The 19,873-nt window shown below is 37.5% G+C and overlaps 1 long non-coding RNA gene across 1 annotated transcript in view; it reads left to right on the forward strand.

The window, feature by feature from the left end:
- Positions 1-19,149, forward strand: part of LOC130543344 (uncharacterized) — a 170,970-nt gene extending 151,821 nt beyond the window's left edge. The window contains exons 3-4 of the long non-coding RNA XR_008958639.1: positions 14,544-14,637; positions 19,062-19,149. This is a non-coding gene — a long non-coding RNA (uncharacterized LOC130543344). The remainder of the gene's footprint in view (positions 1-14,543; positions 14,638-19,061) is intronic.
- The last annotated feature ends 724 nt before the right edge of the window (positions 19,150-19,873 follow it).

The raw sequence follows: 19,873 nt of genomic DNA on the forward strand, positions 1-19,873 counted from the left end.
TCTGTAGTGTGACTTTCTGGAAAGATTAGGGCGTTTTGAAGATTAGGGAATGCAACTAATTACTTTATCACTGACTCTAAGCTTCCCTGTAAATCTTACCAGAGATTTCCTAAGATAGACATCTCTAAACTTAAAAATTTAGTACCCTTTCAGCAATTTTATGGTAGGTTTCTCCTTTTTAAAATAACTTTAATGTGCCTCTATCTTATATCTACACTGAAATTTTGATAGATTAGAATCGACATGATTTTTAGCATACCTAGCATATCTCTGGTATTATGAATTTGTTTCATAAATAGGCAATATGAAGCCTTCAAAGAAATCAGAAATAATCATATTCTTTGATTCTAAGGACTTCTGAATTCTGAAGCTGAACCTAGGCTGTGTCATGTTTCCGGGCTACCTCCTGACCAAGAAAATCAAATACTTCATGACCAGATCATAAGTGCCTAGTGCTCACATCAAATCCAAACTCTGGAATTGCATCCTCGCATTTGATTTCACCCTGAACCTTGGCTGAGCTACAGCTAGACTTGGGATTTTAATAAATCATTCTTGATTAGTCACAGCACAATACTAAAATTCACTCTTCTGCCTTAGAAATCACAATTTACAGATCCTCAAATATTATTTAATTCTGTGATGTTCTCCCTGTTTCTCTAAATGTCACATCGTTTTTATCACAATGCAAATTATTTTGGAACTTAAGAAACACAAGTATCTGGATGCTTTAAAGCTGCTTTAAGCTTTTGGAAAATGAATCGTTCTTAGCCAAAAATCTGTTAATACAAATCCTGCTAATCCACCACATTGAATAAAATCCTATTAATAAAGTCACATTTTAAATTTGCTTACATGCAGAGAGAAGATTATATTCAAAATTATAGCTGGGATATTTAGATTTTTATGGGAAAAGTCAAGGAGGCCCAAAGATTCCTGATAAGCATATTAAAATTTCTGAGAATTTTCAAGAGCTGATTTCTTAAAGTCTGAGATGAGTGTGTTGGCTTTAAACCGGTCTGTTCTTTAACTCCTCTACTCCCCTGAAAGAATGCTGATTATTAGGTAGGTAGATTGCAACAGCAAGTTTCTGTCAGCCCTCTCTACGACAGACGCACAGGTGACCACTCTGTACGTCTATTCTAGAGCTTTTTAAAATACACATTTCTAAATATGGTAAGTCCGAGTTTTGTGAAGAGGAGTTCAGCCATCTGTCCTTAAAAGCTTCCTTGTAATTCTGATATATCGCAAGGGGAACCACTCCCCTTACAGTGGAGGAAGAGAAGGGTAAAGAAACTGATGCACGTTTGTTAAGAGCCTGTTGTGAGCTGCGCACTAGACAGGACATGTCCTATCTCTTAGTTAGGACTTGGTTGAGATAGAACATGCATTAAGACCTGTGTTCTTCTATCTTAAAAAAAAAAAAAGGTAGAATCACTTGCATTTCTAATCCAAGTAGTTTGCTTTGTACAGCCTTTTTAAGACTTATTTTTGAATCAGTTTGGACTTGGATGATTTTGAATGTATTTTGTTTTCCAAATGATATTTCTCAGTTTTCTTGAAGGGGAAGTTGAGAACTTTTTACTTTACCAAGCAAATGTTGTGTATTAATGATTAGTGCTGGGGCTTTAGGACAATATTCTGGGCCTGCATCCTGGGAAAAGCTGTGTGAATTTCGGAAAGTAACTTAACTTTTCTAGGCCACAGTTTCCCCTTCTATGAAAAGAAGGATGTCTTATTGAGTTTTCCCAGAAGTTGACTCTGAGACAGGAATTTAAGTATATGTATTTTATTTGTAAAGTAGAGAAAAAAACCAATACAAATGAGTAAAAGTGAGATAGGGAGGTAGTCAGCAAAATGTGTTTGGAGGCAGTTAACATGTGAACCTTGGGGCTGAATCCCATGGGGAAATTTTGAGAGTCAGTTCAGTTACCCCAATGGCGATGGGGATGGAGGGAGGTGGAAGAGAAATGCTAACCCTTGTCAGTCTTTGGAAGGAGGCTGCTCCAAGGGAGTTCATTCTCTTCTAGCCTACTAGCCTACCACACAAGCAAGTATGAGAGAGAGAGCCCTTGGGTAAAGGTTCAAGAAATGCAGTTGCTGGAGGTTGGAAGTTGGACAGTGTGCAATGAAGTGGTAAAGGGAAGGGGATGTGGATGGGACAGCAATAACCCTTATTTCATAGAGTTTCTGGGAAACTTGAATGAAGCAGTACATATTAAACATTCAATACTGCCAGTATCTGCCTCTCAACCTCAGACTGCTTTTAAGGCTTTATACCTTCATTTTCTTAAATATCTAGTGGCTCCTCTCTTACAGTCATTAATGCTCACTTACTTTTTTTTTTTTTTTTTTTGGTAACAATGCAATGAATGAATGTTTACTTAAAATACAATCTTTAAGAGTTAAACAACAAAACTATTTCCATAGTTATTATTCCTGGTGGTATATTAAAATGACAAGCTAGTCAAGAAAGTCACTACATTTTTCCTCTTTTGTGTGCTTTCCAAGAGCTGGCTGTTCAAGAAAATTATAAGTAAAAAATGCTGTGCTCTGGCTACTGTCATACAGCTAACTCAATAAAGCAACAAAAGAATAAGCTGTGTTCCATTCTGTCTCATGTATCAACAGAATTGCCCCCTGAGTTCAGACATGCTGTTAGTCAAGATAGTTGATGATATATGGGTCTACAGAATACAGCTGGATTCCCAGCTTGCAGTTCAGTTTATGGTAAATCGTAGTTTGATTGGTATGGAGAGGTAGAATGATAGGAAAGGTATTGATAAAAAAAAAAAAACACATAACAGCAAGACACTGTTTTAACTGTCCATCTTGGGCTATTAAGAGTTTCAAAAACATTATTTGATCGGTTATTGTATGACAAAGCTCTTAAAGGAGAGAATAACAGTCTTTCTTTCAGCCCATTGATAAGATGTATAACCACCTGAGGACCAAGCTACCAGGAAGATAGTGTGGATTTTACGACATGGCTGTCTCCATTATTTGGGCATGATTATATGCCTAAAATATGAAAGAAAGAAAGTACCTGGTCCTTGTACAAGTTAAATGAGGATTTCAACAGACCTTTAAGTTAGGAAAGCTGCTAAGATCATCATATGTTCTCTGAATCTAAGCAGTGATAATGACTTTGGAAGCTTTCAGATCTGTTTCATCTTGCCCTAGGAGGAAGGTTTCCTAATGCACATCGGTAGGGATGAAACTAAATTTCTCTAGTCTTGGGGAGAAGTGTCACTTTTTCTGTTCCAATCCTCCTTACCTACTCACTAAGCTTTTTCAAAAGAAGATTGGTGATAGTATTTGATATCTGTTTGGTACCAGTGGATATTGGTCCATGGTTTCAGGAACTACGAAAGTAGAATATAGGGAATTAGGCCCTTTGGTTCCAGTGGTTCTTTCTGGGCAGTCAAGTAAATACAGGGAAGTGGAACTATGCAAGTGTCTGCACCCCAACTGTAGCCAAATCCATGTAACATTCTGGAAATAATTTCAATATGAAGGCAGATCCCTATTGACGTAAAGTATGGTTTAAGATGCTTGGGAGATCTTTGTGAAGCTGATAGATGTTACATTAAGTCACATGAATGCTGAATGGGATTAAAGTGTTTAAGAAAGGCTAGGAAAGTGTTTGGAGAATTATCTTCTGTGTTCCTAAGATGAGCACAGGGAAAGAAAAACTGTCTTATTAACAATGGTAACATGTACAAATTTGATGATAAGGAAGACACTTCTTGATGCTATATCATTAAGCAAATACTCTAAAGAGGATGTTGTTTTCCCATTTGAAGCAAAGATAAATGTAAAAAATAAATATGGAGTTCATTTTTATGAAAATAACTACCCACTACGATCAGGTTTGAACATCCAAAGGCAAATCTCTCAAGCACTTAACTTAGCCTCTGGGTAATGCACTGTGTATACTTGCCCTCACACACATTTAACCTAGAGCTTCCACTGCTTCTCTTCATCTCATTTACTTGTGTAATGAAAACCTGAAGTGCTTCTCCGACAGATAATGGGTTAGAGGTCGTATGTATAAACAATATTGGCAAACACAGTTGTGCTATAGATCAAAATCTGTTGATGTTTAAACAGGAGAGCAATACAATCGAACTTGTTTCACAGCTATTTCATGACCACACAGACTGGGGGATCATGGCTGAGGGTCAAAGGGGGTTAGAAGGGGCTCCTGGAGTCCCGGGGTGAGATTATCAGCTCAAATTTAGGCAATAAAGGTAAAAATAGAGACACAGGGACAAATTTGGATCTTATTTTTGTCCTATCAATAATATCGCTTCCATTTCTCTAGTGTGAACAGGAAATCATACAAATAGATGTTGAAATTTCCTTTTGTAGAATCTTCAGATTAGAAAAAATAATAGGACACACAAATTTAAGGGCTGTTTGTTCCAGTTCTTTGAAAAATGTCATTGGTATTTTGATCGGGATGGCACTGAAAGTGTAGATTGCTCCGGGTAGCATAGACATTTTAACTATGTTTATTCTTCTGATCCATGAGCATGGAATATTTTTCCATCTTTTTGTGTCTTCTTCAATGTCTTTCATGAGTGATTTGTAGTTTCTAGAATATAGATCCTTTACCTCTCTGGTTAAGTTAATTCACAGTTAACGTATGATTTTTGGTGCTATTGTTAATGGAATTGATTCCCTAATTTCTCTTTCTTCAGTCTCATTATTTGTGTATAGAAATGCAACTGATTTCTGTGCATTGATTTTTATATCCTGCCACATTACTGAATTGCTCTATAAGTTCTAGTAATTTGGGGGTGGAGTCTTTTGGGTTTTCCATATAGAGTATCATGTCATCTGTGAAGAAAGACAGTTTGACTTCTTCTTTGCCGATTTGGATACATTTATCCCTTTTTGTTGCCTGATTGCTGTTGCAAGGACTTCTAGTACTATGTTGAATAATAGAAAAGGTCCCAAATCACCAAGGAATTGTTGAAAAGGAAAAACAAAGCTGGGGGCATCACGTTGCCAGATTTCAAGCTATACTACAAAGCTGTGATCACAAACACAGCATGGTACTGGCACAAAAACAGACACACAGACCAATGGAACAGAATAGAGAACCCAGAAATGGACCCTTGGCTCTTTGGGCAACTAATCTTTGACAAAGCAGGAAAAAACATCCAGTGGAAAAAAGACAGTCTCTTCAATAAATGGTGCTGGGAAAATTGGACAGCTACATGCAAAAGAATGAAACTTGACCACTTTCTCACACCATACACAAAGATAAACTCTAAATGGATGAAAGACCTCGATGTGAGATAGGAATCCATCAACATCCTAGAGGAGAGCATAGGCAGCAACCTCTATGATATTAGCCACAGCAACTTTTTCATGACACATCTCCAAAGGCAAGAGAAACAAAAGAAAAAATGAACTTGTGGGACTTCATCAAGATAAAAAGCTTCTGCACAGCCAAGGAAACAGTCAAAAAAACTAAGAGGCAGCCCACAGAATGGGAGAAGATATTTGCAAATGACAAATAAAAGATAAAAGATAAAAGACTTGTATCCAAAATCTACAAAGAACTTCTGAAACTCAATACATGAGAAACAAAAAACTAGGAGGCAGCCCACGGAATGGGAGAAGATATTTGCAAATGACAAATGAAAGATAAAAGATAAAAGACTTGTATCCAAGATCTACAAAGAACTTCTCAAACTCAATACATGAGAAACAAATAATCAAATCAAAAAATGGGCAGAAGATATGAATAGACACTTTTCCAATGAAGACATACAAATGGCTAACAGACACATGAAAAAATGTTCAAAATCATTAGCCATCAGGGAAATTCAAATCAAAACCACATTGAGATACCACCTTATGCCAGTTGGAATGGCAAAAATTGACAAGGCAGGAAACAACAAATGTTGGAGAGGATGTGGAGAAAGGGGATCCCTCTTACACTCTTGGTGGGAATGCAAGTTGGTACAGCCACTTTGGAAAACAGTGTGGAGGTCCCTTAAAAAGTTAAAAATGGAGCTACCTTATGACCCAGCAGTTGCACTATTAGGTATTTACCCCGAAGATACAGACGTAGTGAAGAGAAGGACCATATGCACCCCAATGTTCATAGCAACATTGTCCACAATAGCTAAACTGTGGAAGGAGCCGAGATACCCTTCAACAGATGACTGGATTAAGAAGATGTGGTCCATATATACAATGGAATATTACTCAGCCATCAGAAAGAACAATTACTCAACATTTGCAGCAACTTGGATGGGACTGGAGGAGATTGTGCTAAGTGAAATAAGTCAAACAGAGAAAGACAATTATCATATGGTTTCACTCATTTATGGAACATAAGAAATGGCAGGAAGATCGGTAGGAGAAGGAAGGGAAGAATGAAAGGGAGGTAAACAGAAGGGGGAATGTACTACGAGAGACTGTGGACTCTGGGAAACAAACTGAGGGCTTCAGAGAGGAGGGAGTGGGGGACTGGGATAGGCCGGTGATGGGTATTAAGGAGGGCACATATTGCATGGTGCACTGGGTGTTATACACAAATAATAAATCATGGAACACTACATCAAAAACTAAGGATATACTGTATGGTGACTAACATAACATAATAAAAAATTATTTAAAAAAATAAAAATTAAAAATAAAAATTATAGGACACCATATTCATATGTTAGTGCTTCATGAGTTATGACGGGGATTATATAGCATATTCCTGAGATCAATATATAAGTTATAGAACACCATATAGATATATGATTATTGTTGTTATCACTGTGAATAGTTTTTGCCAATAATAAAATTGGCACTTACCGTTTTACGGTTTACAAAGTTACAAAGTGCTTTAGTGTATATTATCTCACCTGACATCCCCTTTGTATCCACGTGAATATGTGGGCTTCTTTTCACATGATGTGTTTGTTCAAACCGTTCCTTTTGCTCAGAATGTCTTAATTGTACTTTTTACCCTTCAAGTCTTGGCTTAAATGTCACTTTCTCATGCATGCTTTCAACTCTCCCCCACTCTCAATTCTGTCCTTTTGTATGCCATACCATAATACAAAAAAAACCCCACTACTTCTTTTTCAAAACACTTACACCACTACTTATAATTATGCTGTTGTTAATGGCTTTCTTCTCCAGTCCATAAGATCCATGAGGAGAATGTTCTGTTTTTCATGATACCATCAGGACCGACTACAGGGCCTAGCTCGTAGTAAAAGGTGAATGCTTTTTTAAAGAATAAAGGAAAATAATTTTTAAAATTCCCTTTGGCATGTAGAGGGTACACTGAACTTCTTTCACCATGTTTGACTTCAGTTACTATCAAGGTTTTGTTGGCACCATTATTGTTAAAACCATATTGTATTGTAATTCTTCTGGGTCCACTAGAGCATGAATCACTCAAGAGGATTATTCGTGTCACATTATTTTTGCACGTCCGGGTTCAGGGCATAGGATAGGGGAGGCACACAATTTGCCGACTAAATGAGTCATTGCAAGCCATAGGGAGATTTTCCCAATAACTCAAGTGAGGGGTTATGATAACTTGAACTAGGGTAGTAAGTTTTATGAACTGAGATAAAATAGAAGCAGATTTTATAGAAATAGAAGCAATAGGACTAGACAACTTATACTAATTATATATAACAAATGAAAGAATTAAATAAGACATTTCAAATGCAGGGACTGAGGTTCTGGGAGGAAGATGTTATGTTTTATTTGGTTGAACCATGTGAAATTCCTGTTTTTGTAAGGCAAAAACTGTCAGTATTGTCAATTTTACTTGGCTCAACAGATTCATTCTTTTTTTTTTTATGATATTGAATTTGAAATATTGGTAGTTTCCTCATTCATTCCACACTCAAATGGAAAATTCTCCAGATTTTTGACATACTTAGAATTTGGGCTAGATTAACAGCTTGGTAATCATTTGAAATATGGTTATGGGAGTGTAGGCAGAAAAAAGAGAAATCAAGAGAAAAATCTTGAAGAACATATTTGTTGATGGACACAAGTCATTTCTACATTTGTTCTGATTATCAGCAATGTATTAAATTTTCATGGCTTGAACAGACTTTTAATTTTTTTGCACATGTCCTTTTTTTATTTACCATAAATTCCTAGAAGAGGCATTCTTGGATTAAACAATGCAGGAGTTTAACATGTTTAAGCACACTGACAGATTTCCCTTTGGAAAAGTCATCCTAATTTTCACTCCAAAGCACAGTTTTTTTTTTTCACAAGGCATAACATAGGCTAATAGAAAGTATGTAAGCTATAGAAAGAACATAAACGGATATTTCATTTTCCTTTTGAAAAGTATCCTTTAGAAAAATGGTTCCCAAACTTTTTGATCTCAAGGACTGCTTACATTTTTAATAATTAATAAAAGTTATTAACTTAAAAGTTAATATTAAATGTTAATAAAATTATTAGCACTGTTAATAATTAATAAAAAGAATTATTTTACATTAAAATCCATTGTCCCTTTTGCATTTTCAGTCATTTACTTTTTTTTTTAAAAGATTTTACTTATTTATTCGACAGAGATAGAGACAGCCAGCGAGAGAGGGAACACAAGCAGGGGGAGTGGGAGAGGAAGAAGCAGGCTCATAGCGGAAGAGCCTGATGTGGGGCTCGATCCCATAACGCCGGGATCACGCCCTGAGCCAAAGGCAGACGCTTAACCGCTGTGCCACCCAGGCGCCCCTCAGTCATTTACTTTTACATTGTAAACGTGTACATTTGGAAAATAGCAGTGCATTAAGTTATGAAGAACTTATAAAGGATATATTCCATCATATAACATCAAGTAATCTTGTTCATTCACATCCCTGCAGATCTCATGAGAAAGTCCATAAGTATTGTGAAGTTGTCAAGTTCATGGTGGAAGGCACAAACTTCCCAAAATTTTAGTTTTCACTTGAAAGCTGCAATTTTATCATTGGCAATAAACAGTTGTTTTCTTTGGAGGGTAAAATGTCTGTCAAGTACCTGAGTATGAGTAACCATATTTTGTCTGTCATTGTTTCTAGTAAAAACTGTGTCCCATTAAACAAGCAGAAAGAAGGTTGTGAAAGGTCTGAAAAAAATGAAAAATACTGATAATATTTAAGCTTGACAAAGATAAGAAGAAGCCTACACATTCTCCAATTAATAAAGCAAGTAAAAATTGGTACCATTTATATATCCTCAAATTTAATTTTGTAAATATAAATTAGAATAATCTCCCGAAAAAAAATTTGGCAATATCTTCCATTTCTGGAGATTTATCTCAAGGAAGAAACTGGATGAGTGTTTAAAGATTGTGTGTGTGTGTGTGTGTGTGTGTGTGTGTACTTAACTAAAATAGGTATTTATAATAGTAAAAAAATTGAGAACAACAGTAATACATATAGGAATATTATAGGAATTTTGCTGTATTCACACAATGGAATTCTACACAGCCATCAAAGATAAGGATATAAATGTTTACTACTATCAGAGGTGGTCCAAGATGCATTAGATAATTAAAAACAAACAACATGCTACAAAAAGCACAAAAATAGTATGACTGTATTTAAAAAAATATGTATGTATAAATGCATAGACAAAAGATATGCACCACATGTTAACAGAATGTATTTATATGTAGTGAAATTATAGGTGATTTTAAATGTAGTTTAACTTAAGGCAGTGTTTCTCAATGACATTTGTATGGTGAAGAGGCAGTACTTGCTTTTTTCCTCAGGGGACATTTGTCAATTCGGGCGACATTCTTGGTTGTCACAACTGGGAAAGTACTACTGGCATCAAGTAGGTGGAAGACAGGGATGTTGCTAATTATCCAGCCCAAAATGTCAGTAGTGCCAAGGTATTGAGGTCATTCAAGCTCATTTGATTTCATAAATATATATTGAGCTGCTATCATGTGCAAAGCACTGGCTATATAGCAGTAGGCAAAACAGATATGGTTGCTTTCCATAAGGAATAAGGATATTTCTAATATCTGAATCTTACATGAGTCTTTTATAAATTAGTAAAAATCATAAAGTTGTATTAATTAAAGGGAAGAGGGGGTGAGTCTAAAAAGTCTCTTTCTTTGATCTTTTAATCTCACTTGTAGGAATTTTTTAAGGAAATAATAAGAAATTTGTGGAGATTTATGTACAATATTGTTTCATAGATCATTGTTTATCATAGTAGAAATTTGGAAACGAATGTTCAAAAGGAAGGCAAACTAAAGTATCAACAGTTGATGGATTACTAAATTTACATTTTTGAAAAATATGAATACGACAAATGTTCATTGTATAAAGTTAAATGAAAAAAGCAAAGCACAAATCTCTAAGTACTGCATGATCCTAGTTTTTAAAAACACACGTGGGGGAAAACTAGCAGGAAATAGCCAAAGTGAGTTGTGACTGGCTCTCTCTATGGTGTTGTATTATAAGCAATTTTAATTTTTTTCTTTACAGAGTATAAGCACTTTCTAAATTATCTAAAATGAACATATCTTTATAATCAGGAAAAAAGCCCTATCATATTGATGACTACATGCAATGCCTTACATGAGTATAGACGAAAAAGGAGAAATCATTTTTCTACCCTTGAGGAGTTTCTACATAAAGGTAAAGAGAGGAGTCATACATCTGTGGAAAGCTCATAATTAATAACAATAAATACAACAGTACACAAAGAAGAATGACGTAGACCTATTTTGAATCCCTGCTGGTCTGGCACGGCTTAGGTACACTCTCCGATGTCACCGCGGCTCTTCTACCCACAGTCCTGTGAGGCGGGGTTAGCCTCCCTATCTTGGTGATGAAACCGAAGCTCGTCAAGATTACGTGTCTGTCTCAGGTCAACCACAGACAGGATGTAGCTGAAGAGTCAACCCCAGACCTGACTCATTTTTATAAGAAATGGTCGCTTCTGCCTAAGGGGAGAACACAGAAGGGGTGGACCATCGTCATTAGCAGAAGCGTTTCAAAGGAAGCTGTGAAAATTCATACATTTTTCTCAAGAGACATAGGAATCATCACCAACCGAAAGAGCTGAAAAATATTTTTTAATTCCTTCCAGGACTAGTTCACTGAATGTCTTACATGCTCAGTGTGTCCTGAGTACACGATTTTTATGTTTCTGATACTCGATTGTTGTAGAAGACAGAACATGAAGGTCTGCGTAGTCATCAATTGCTTCTGCAAAAGGGGAGTTTTCAATCACCCGAGGTGAAGTGCGGCTGTGTGACTAATGCCTGCAGGCCCTATTACTTTTCAGGCCGCTCCTCTTATCCACAAGTGATATAACTTGGCAGGAAGTCAGAAAATGAATGTTTTAATCAATCCTGCTTTCATCTGTGACAGATCGCTGCCTGAAAAGGAGTGGGCAGTCTCATGTCCTTCCTATCCTTTGTCTATATGATGGGGTCTTGGACTCCATTTTCTCTGACATGGGAGAAGAATTTATTCAAAATAATGGTTCTCATTTAGATAAGGGAGTTAGATCTATCGCTGTGCCCAGACAGCACAACCAGAACTAATTCTCTCTCTCTATTAAACAAATAAAACATCACCCTGTGTCGGCCATTTGAAAAATGTCTGCCAGTGGTTCAAGATTTATGAGTTTGTTCAAGCCCCCATTACAAGAAATCTAAAATTTCTTCTGTTGTTTAACTCAGAACTTTTACCATGCAAAAGGGTTTGCGAGTAGAGAAGGGGCAAAAAAATGTGGGATGTGTTTTTTTAAGAAAAAGGGCATTAAAATATTTTGTTTCACTTTTACTTTTATACATTAAAAGGACTATTTTCTTTATTTCTCCCCTAATGTAATATTAAATGACTTGCAGAATACAGAGTTTCTTCACTATTGATAAAACGGGAATCTCATTTGGAATTTTGGCAGTATATCTAGTGTCCTGAAATAAAACATTAAATTTGTTTTCTTATTTTACAAAGTTATTAATTATGACCATTATCTGGGTGCGTACCTTAAACTCGGAAAAATAGTATTACTTCCCTCACTTTATAAATGAAGACACAGAGGCTCAAAGAAGTTTAAATAAATTAGTCTTGGTCATGTAGTGGTAATTGTTTGGTTTGGAATTCTAGTCTTTCTAAATGCAAATTCCATGCTCTTTCCTGTATACCATGTTCACTTTTATGTCAAGTATAATTGTTGAAGCACATGAAAATATGTTCAACATCACTATGTCATTATGGAAATGCAAATTAAAACCACAATGAGATACCACTTCAAACCCATTAGGACGGCTATTATGAAAACAAAAAACAAAAAACAAAACAGAGAAACAAAACAAACCAGAAGAGAACAACTCTGGTAAAGATGTGGAAAAGTTTAAACTCTTGTGCGTTGCTGGTGAAAAGCAAAATGGTAGCAGCCACTGTGGAAAATAGTATGGTGGCTCCTTAAAAAGTTAAACATAGAATTACCATGTGATCCAGCACTTCTGGGTATGTACCCCCAAAAATTGAAAGTAAGGACTCAAGCAGAGACTTGTTCATGGATGTTCATAGCAGCATGACTCACACTAGCCAAAAGGTGGAAACAACCCAAATGTCCACCAACAGATAAATGGATGAACAAAATGTGCTGTATACAAACGATGGAAGACTATTCAGCCTTAGAAATTAGTGAAATTTTGACACACACTACAACCTGGCTGAACATTGGAGACACAATAATAAGCAAAATAAGCCAGTCACCAAATAATAAACATTGTATGATTCCACTTTATGAAGTACCTAGAAAAGGCAAATTCATGGAGATAGGAAGTGTAATAGATGTTACCAGTGGTTGGGGGGGGCGGAATAGAGGATAATTGTTTAAGGGGTACTGAGTTTCTCTATGGGATAAGAAAAAGTTCTAGAAATGGTGACAGTTGCACAATGTTGTGAATGTACTTAATGACACTGAACTGCACACTTAAAATAGTTGAAATGGCTAAGTATTATGCCATGTATATTTTACCACAATAAGAAATATAATCATTGAAAAATTATAAAATTAGAGCTTACGAAGCCATCTCTCTGCTATATGGTAGAAATTGAGCTTTGGGGGGCGCCTGGGTGGCGCAGTCCTTAAGCATCTGCCTTCCGCTCAGGGCGTGATCCCAGCGTTCTGGGATCGAGCCCCACATCAGGCTCCTCTCCTGGGAGCCTGCTTCTTCCTCTCCCACTCCCCCTGCTTGTGTTCCCTCTCTCACTGGCTGTCTCTCTCTGTCAAATAAATAAATACAATCTTTAAAAAAAAAAAAAAGAAATTGAGCTTTGGTATTTGCATGACAACAAAGTTGTATATAAAATATCAGATCAAGTTGTGAGAGATACTGAGGGCTCTATGGGGTAAGAAGAAACTGGGCAGAAAAAGACAAGATAAACATATCAATATAATTTAACATCTCTAGTTGCACATATCTCCCAAATTTGAAAGATTTTAGAATTCAAAACAGCAGTAAATAGTTTAGTTGAAGGAAGCTGTGTAAAACTTCATTAAGAATACAGATTTTAGTCTATGCAAATCAGGTGAAAGAATTGGATATGAGTGTGGATTGAAAGCCCTTGATCACCTAGTGACTCTAAAGAAGGACTAAGCACTCAGGTTGAGGGTCATGTGATCACCCGGTATGATATGGGTCTTGTGTTTCCTTCCTGGGCTCCGACCCTCATGGAATCATATCATTACCTTGAACTGTCAACCTTGCTCCTCTGAAATGGTGAAATGGATTTCCCTTCATTATGTAGTGAAAGACTCTCAGTGTAAATTATAATATCATGGATTTCGGAATTGTGTTTTTCAGCGAAAACTATACCTGAGAATTTGAGTAAATTTGTAAAAATAAAAGAATTGGCAATGCACTCTATTTAAAATCATACTTTATTGTATTTACAAGCCTATTTTCAGTGTATAGGCAGGGTTTTTGTTAAGGGTTTGATTTTGAGTTGTTAGGAAGATTTTTTAAGTGTTTTAAGAATAAAATATATTAAATTTCTAAGTGTAGTCTAAGATATTTTAGAAAATGTAATTTACTAAATTTGTCAATGGGATGAATTATTTAAAGTAATTTAGTCTATTCAACTTGAATTAATTGGATATTCATCAAGGAAAAGTGGAAAATAATTGCTCTTTGCTTATTAGGTTTATAAATACTAGAACAAGATTTGTTAGTTAAAAGCTTAAGATAATCAATTTCCTTTATAATTATAACTTTAATAAAAGTTATATTAATTTAAAAACTAAGTAATTAGGCATAGTTTTTGCCATGAACAAAGATCCCTTTAAGATACTTAATAACTCATACTGATGATCTTGACATGCGAATTACACTAAAGCAACGGTTCTCAACTCCACTGGACACACTTTTGGTTTGGGATCAAGTAAATTGTTAATAATAAATTTACTAAAGTATAGAAATCATTCTCATTAAAGAATGGAGTAGATTCTAGGTTTTCCCTATGATAGGATCGACCTTTTCCTTATTTTACTACATGCTTTCTTCAGAGGGAGTTATTTCTGAATTGCAGGCACTGGAATGTCACTCTCATCCATGAAGATCTCCTGCCCAGAAGCATCCCCAAGAATGTGGAATGAAGAGGAGAGCTACAAGATTAAGGAAAGGTGAAGTAAAACAAAGAGTTCACCGGAATATACCATTCTTCTTGGGTTCTAGTACAGAATGCCATTTCTTGCCAGCCATACTTGCATGAATCTTCTGTTTCTGTCTCTGCGCATAGAGGTCCCAGGGAATAGGAACTGATATGTGAAATTTTAAGATATGAAAAATTTTGATAAAACTTTTGATGAATCTGGTTGTGTAACACTGAATGGACATCAGTTGAGTACAAACGATCTGTACCTTCGAGGACTGATTCTTTAAGACATTGTTTCTTTAGGGTGAAGTAAAAAGAAAGCATAGGCTTCGTATATAACTTCAAAGCATAGCATGCTGGTAAATATTTAACAACCAGGTGTCCCGCGGGGAAAAAAAACCCAAACTCTGATATGTAGTATTTGCCAATTTCCCTGTTGTAGATAATCTCACCATGCTGATTTCAAGCTTTCAACATCAGCTCAGGTGTGAGCCAACTTTAGCACATCACTGGCTATAATGCTTCCATTTTTGCTCCTGTATTCTGGCAGCTGATTATGACTAGGAAAATTATATATATGGGGTTGTTTTGTTGTTTTGTACCACTGTTTAATTTTTTTATATATCATGTTGACTGTGCGTACTTTGTGGCTCATGACCATGAATTCCAAATGGGCTGTAAATCTGCCAGGCAGTCTTACTATATATTCCCAGTCTGTTTACACTTCCACTGTTCTAGATAACTCTTCTGTACCTTCTCTTTTCTCTTCAAACTGCAGATAATCCCTGGCCCATTTTCACCCTCAGCTCATGGCCTCACTCTGTGTTTTACCAAGAAACATATAAAGCAATCAGATAAGAAGCCCTACAGACTTCCTTTATCTCAGGACACACTTCCAACCACCTGTCCTCTGTCCCACCTCCCGATCTGCTCCTGTCTGCAGACAGTTCCCTCACGTGCGGGTCAGAGTCCATCCTTACTGAAGCCTCACACCTGTAATTCTGCCCACTTCCCTCTGACACATCAGTTTCTTGCTTTCGACAAGATCAGTACCAGCGGTTAGACTGTTACATTACCGTCTTTGTGTTATAGACCTGTCTCAGCCCCACCTTCCTCATCAGCAGCTGCACCATTTTTCTGCCCCCTTTTCGGCGGAATTACTCATGAAAGAGTGGTGTGTTCTCATGTCATCAGCTTCTTCCCTGCCCTCCCCCCAAACCCGCTCCAGTCTGGCCTTCACCGTAATCACCATTTGCCCTGCAGTGCCCACCCACACTGTTTAGACCGAAACCATTTCACTGCACTGCAGCTCAGCCTGGAAAGTACCAGGATCAGCACCTCCACCTGAGGGCTCTTTCTAGATCCTTTGGAAAGTCACATTCATGTGAGAGGAAAGTGAGAGACATCAGGGAATGAACATCACCCACGCCCTCCCTTACAGCATAACTAATTCTTGGGAAAATAGCTCCCTTGCCCTTTGGGTAATTCTGAGCTAAGTTTTACACCCTCCCAGAGTTTTCTTGTGCGATTAAGCTCCAGTTGTCACCTGTGGCTGAATAACACACTTAGGGTTTAACGCACCTACTGGCTGCCTTCACTTCTCTTTCTCCTGTCATTCGCACTCCACTGTTGACCTCCGTACCTCCCAAATAAACCCCTTCTCTCAAGCTCTTGTCTAAGGTCTGCTGCTGGGGAACCCAAACTAACACTGGTTTCTTCTTAATTGGGCCATGCAGTAGGATCTGACACAGTTGTTCACTCCCTTCTCCTAGAAGCATTTTCTATTTTGACTCTAGCTCAACACACCTTTAGACTTTTTTCCTAAATCACTAGTCCTTCTTTCTCAGTCCCTTTCCTTGGTTCTGTTCCTTCTCCCCACTTCTACATTGGAACGAGGCTTCCTTTGTCCTCTTCCTTTCTCTATAAGTGGCTCTCAGGGCTTTATATACCGACTCTGCCAATGACTAGCAAATCCTGTCTTCACCATGAATTTCTCTTCTGAATGTCACACACATAGATAGACACAACTGAGTACTCAGCATCTCCACTTTGATGTTCTATAGTCATAGGAAATGTAAGATGTCAAACTGAACTCCTTTTTCATTTGCTCCACATTTGCTCCAATAAGAGCATTCCCCACTTCATTTATAGCAGTGCCATCCTTCCAGGTATCCAGGCCCAAAGCCTTGGAGTAATTCTTGATTCTTGTATTTTTCTCAGCAAGCCTTGGCTGCAGCTTAAAAATATATCCGGAATCCCAACATTTCTTACCACTTCCACTGCTCTCATCCTGATTCAAGCCATTGGCATTTCTCACCTGAATCCCCTCAGTAGCCTCTCACCAGGTCTCCCAGCTTCTATTCTTGCCCCACTTCAGTCTGTTCTCAACATAGAAACTGGAGATAGGTTTTTAAAGCTTATAATGATCATTCCCTCTACTGCTCAAAACTAGGCAAAAGCTCTCCTATGTCCCATAGAGTGAAAGCACAAGACTCTTCCCTCCCTGCATTTCTTACTCCATCTCTTTTTTTTTAAATTTTTTATTCTGTTATGTTAGTCACCATAGAGTACAGCATTAGTTTTTGATGTAGTGTTCCATGATTCCTTGTTTGCGTATAACACCGAGTGCTCCATGCCATACGTGCCCTCCTTACTACCCATCACCAGGCTAGCCCTTCCTCCATCCCCCTCCCCTCTGAGGCCCTCAGTTTGTTTCCCAGAGTCCATAGTCTCTCGTGGTTCATTCCCCCTTCTATTTTTTAGGTTTGTATTTTTTTTTTAAGATTTTATTTATTTATTCGAGAGAGAGAGAGAGACAGCAAGCGAGAGAGGGAACACAAGCAGGGGGAGTGGAGGAAGAAGCAGGCTCCCAGCGGAGGAGCCCGATGAGGGGCTTGATCCCAGAATGCCGGGATCATGCCCTGAGCCAAAGGCAGATGCTTAACGACTGAGCCACCCAGGCGCCCCCATTCCCCCTTCTGTTTAACCCCCTTCATTATTCCCTTCCTTCTCCTACTGATCTCCCTGCTATTCCTTATGTTCCACAAATGAGTGAAACCATATGATAATTGTCTTTCTCTGTTTGACTTATTTCACTTAGCATAATCCCTCCAGTCCCGTCCATGTTGCTGCAAATGTTGGGTAGTAGTTCTTTCTGATGGCTGAGTAATATTCCATTGTATATATGGACCACATCTTCTTTATCCATTCATCTGTTGAAGAGCATCTCGGCTCCTTCCACAGTTTAGCTATTGTGGACAATGCTGCTATGAACATTGGGGTGCACATGGTCCTTCTCTTCGCTACGTCTGTATCTTTGGGGTAAATATCCAGTAGTGCAATTGCTGGGTCATAGGGTAGTTCTATTTTTAACTTTTTAAGGGACCTCCACACTGTTTTCCAAAGTGGCTGTACCAACCTGCATTCCCACCAACAGTGTAAGAGGGTTCCCCTTTCTCCACATCCTCTCCAACATTTGTTGTTTCTTGCCTTGTCAATTTTTTTCATTCTAACTGGCATAAGGTGGTATCTCAGTGTGGTTTTGCTTTGAATTTCCCTGAAGGCTAATGACATTGAACATTTTTTCATGTGTCTGTTAGCCATTTGTATGTTTTCTTTAGAAAAGTGTCTGTTCTTATCTTCTGCCCATTTTTTGGTTTGATTGTTTCTCATGTATTGAGTTTGAGAAGTTCTTTATAGATCTTGGATACCAGCCTTTTTTCTGTAGTTTCATTTGCAAATATCTTCTCCCATTCCGTGTTCTTACCCATCTGTTATTACCATTCCTTCTTCCTCCCCAACCCCACCTCCCCACCCCCCACTCCCCATTTCACTCTGCATCAGGGACTCTGGTTTGCTAACAGCCTTTTGAATACAGTTGGTTTATTCTTGCCTTGGTGCCTGTGTTTAGCTGTTTTCCCATACTTTAAATAATCTTCCGGGGGGGTCCTATAACCCCACCAGTACATTTTTAGATTTTTCTCAAATCTTACCTTCCAAATGAGGCCATTGTGGCCAATGTTAAGACTGCCCTCTCCCATCCCCACACTTCTAATTCCCCTTACACTGCACTACTTTTTCTTTATCTATAAAATTTATCATTCTGCAGCACACAATTTAATTTGCTTATGTATTAAGTTTATTGTTTATTATCTGTCTCATCCTATATACTGTTAAAAAGAAAACCACAGGCCCCAAATGGAATTACTTATGTTAAGGCCCCGCATAAGCAAACTAAGACTTAGTACCTCACCTAACTTCAGTTTCAGTGTCCCCAAGAATGTTACTTTTAGCCAGTCAAGGTGGAATTTCCTGCTCAGCACTGTGAAACTTACTGATAGATGCCCTGTGTTCTCCTTAGGAGGGCAACCTTGCCTAAAGCCATACCTCTTTGCCAGTATTTCCTTTTATTCTGCTGCTTCTCTGCCTTTAAAAACTTTTCCTTTTCTACAGCTTGAAGGAACTCCTTTCTATTTTGCTAGATGGAATGCTGCCTGACTCATGGATCATTTAATATAGCCAATTAGATCTTCAGATTTACTCAGGTGAAATTTTTGTTATTTGACAATATCTACTCCCTTCCCAAATGTCAGGCCCATGAGAACAGGAATCTTTGACTGTTTTATTTAGTCACATATCCCAAGTGTTGAATGAATAAATCAACGAATCTCTTGAAAGGAAAAGTTGATTAATTTAGCAGTAATTTTTCCAGTGTCTCAAGGTATTTAACTTTAGGCCATTTATTCTTTCAGGATTTCATTTAACATTTCGACAATAAGAAATATTTTTGCTATCTTCTCAGTACAAATTCAAAACTGCAGCAACAAAACAAAAAATGTATTTGATGACATAGGGACCATCAACACCTCTCAGATGTAGCTTTTATACTTTCAGGGTAAAGATATGTATATCCCAGTGGTTCTCAGTGTGTGTATGTACGTGGAGGGAGCATGATTTTTATGACTCAATAAGTATGTGGCACTGCCTGAAGATACTTTAATTGTCATAACTGATGGGGAAGTGCTGTTGGCACAGAGTGGGTAGAGACCAGTGATACTGGTAAGCATTCTACCATGCACAAGACAGCCCTCAGATCAAAGAATTATCTAGTCCAAAATTTCAGTGGTATTGAGTTTGAAAAAAACATGGATTAACCTAACAATTCTCTTAACAGGCTATTGATTCAACTAGTCTGTTCAACACATATGTACTGAAGGCCTACTCTCTGCCAGAATGTGTCAATGACCAAAATATTCTTGCCTGCA

This window comes from Ursus arctos, unplaced genomic scaffold, assembly GCF_023065955.2.
Source record: "Ursus arctos isolate Adak ecotype North America unplaced genomic scaffold, UrsArc2.0 scaffold_11, whole genome shotgun sequence".
NCBI lineage: Eukaryota > Metazoa > Chordata > Mammalia > Carnivora > Ursidae > Ursus > Ursus arctos.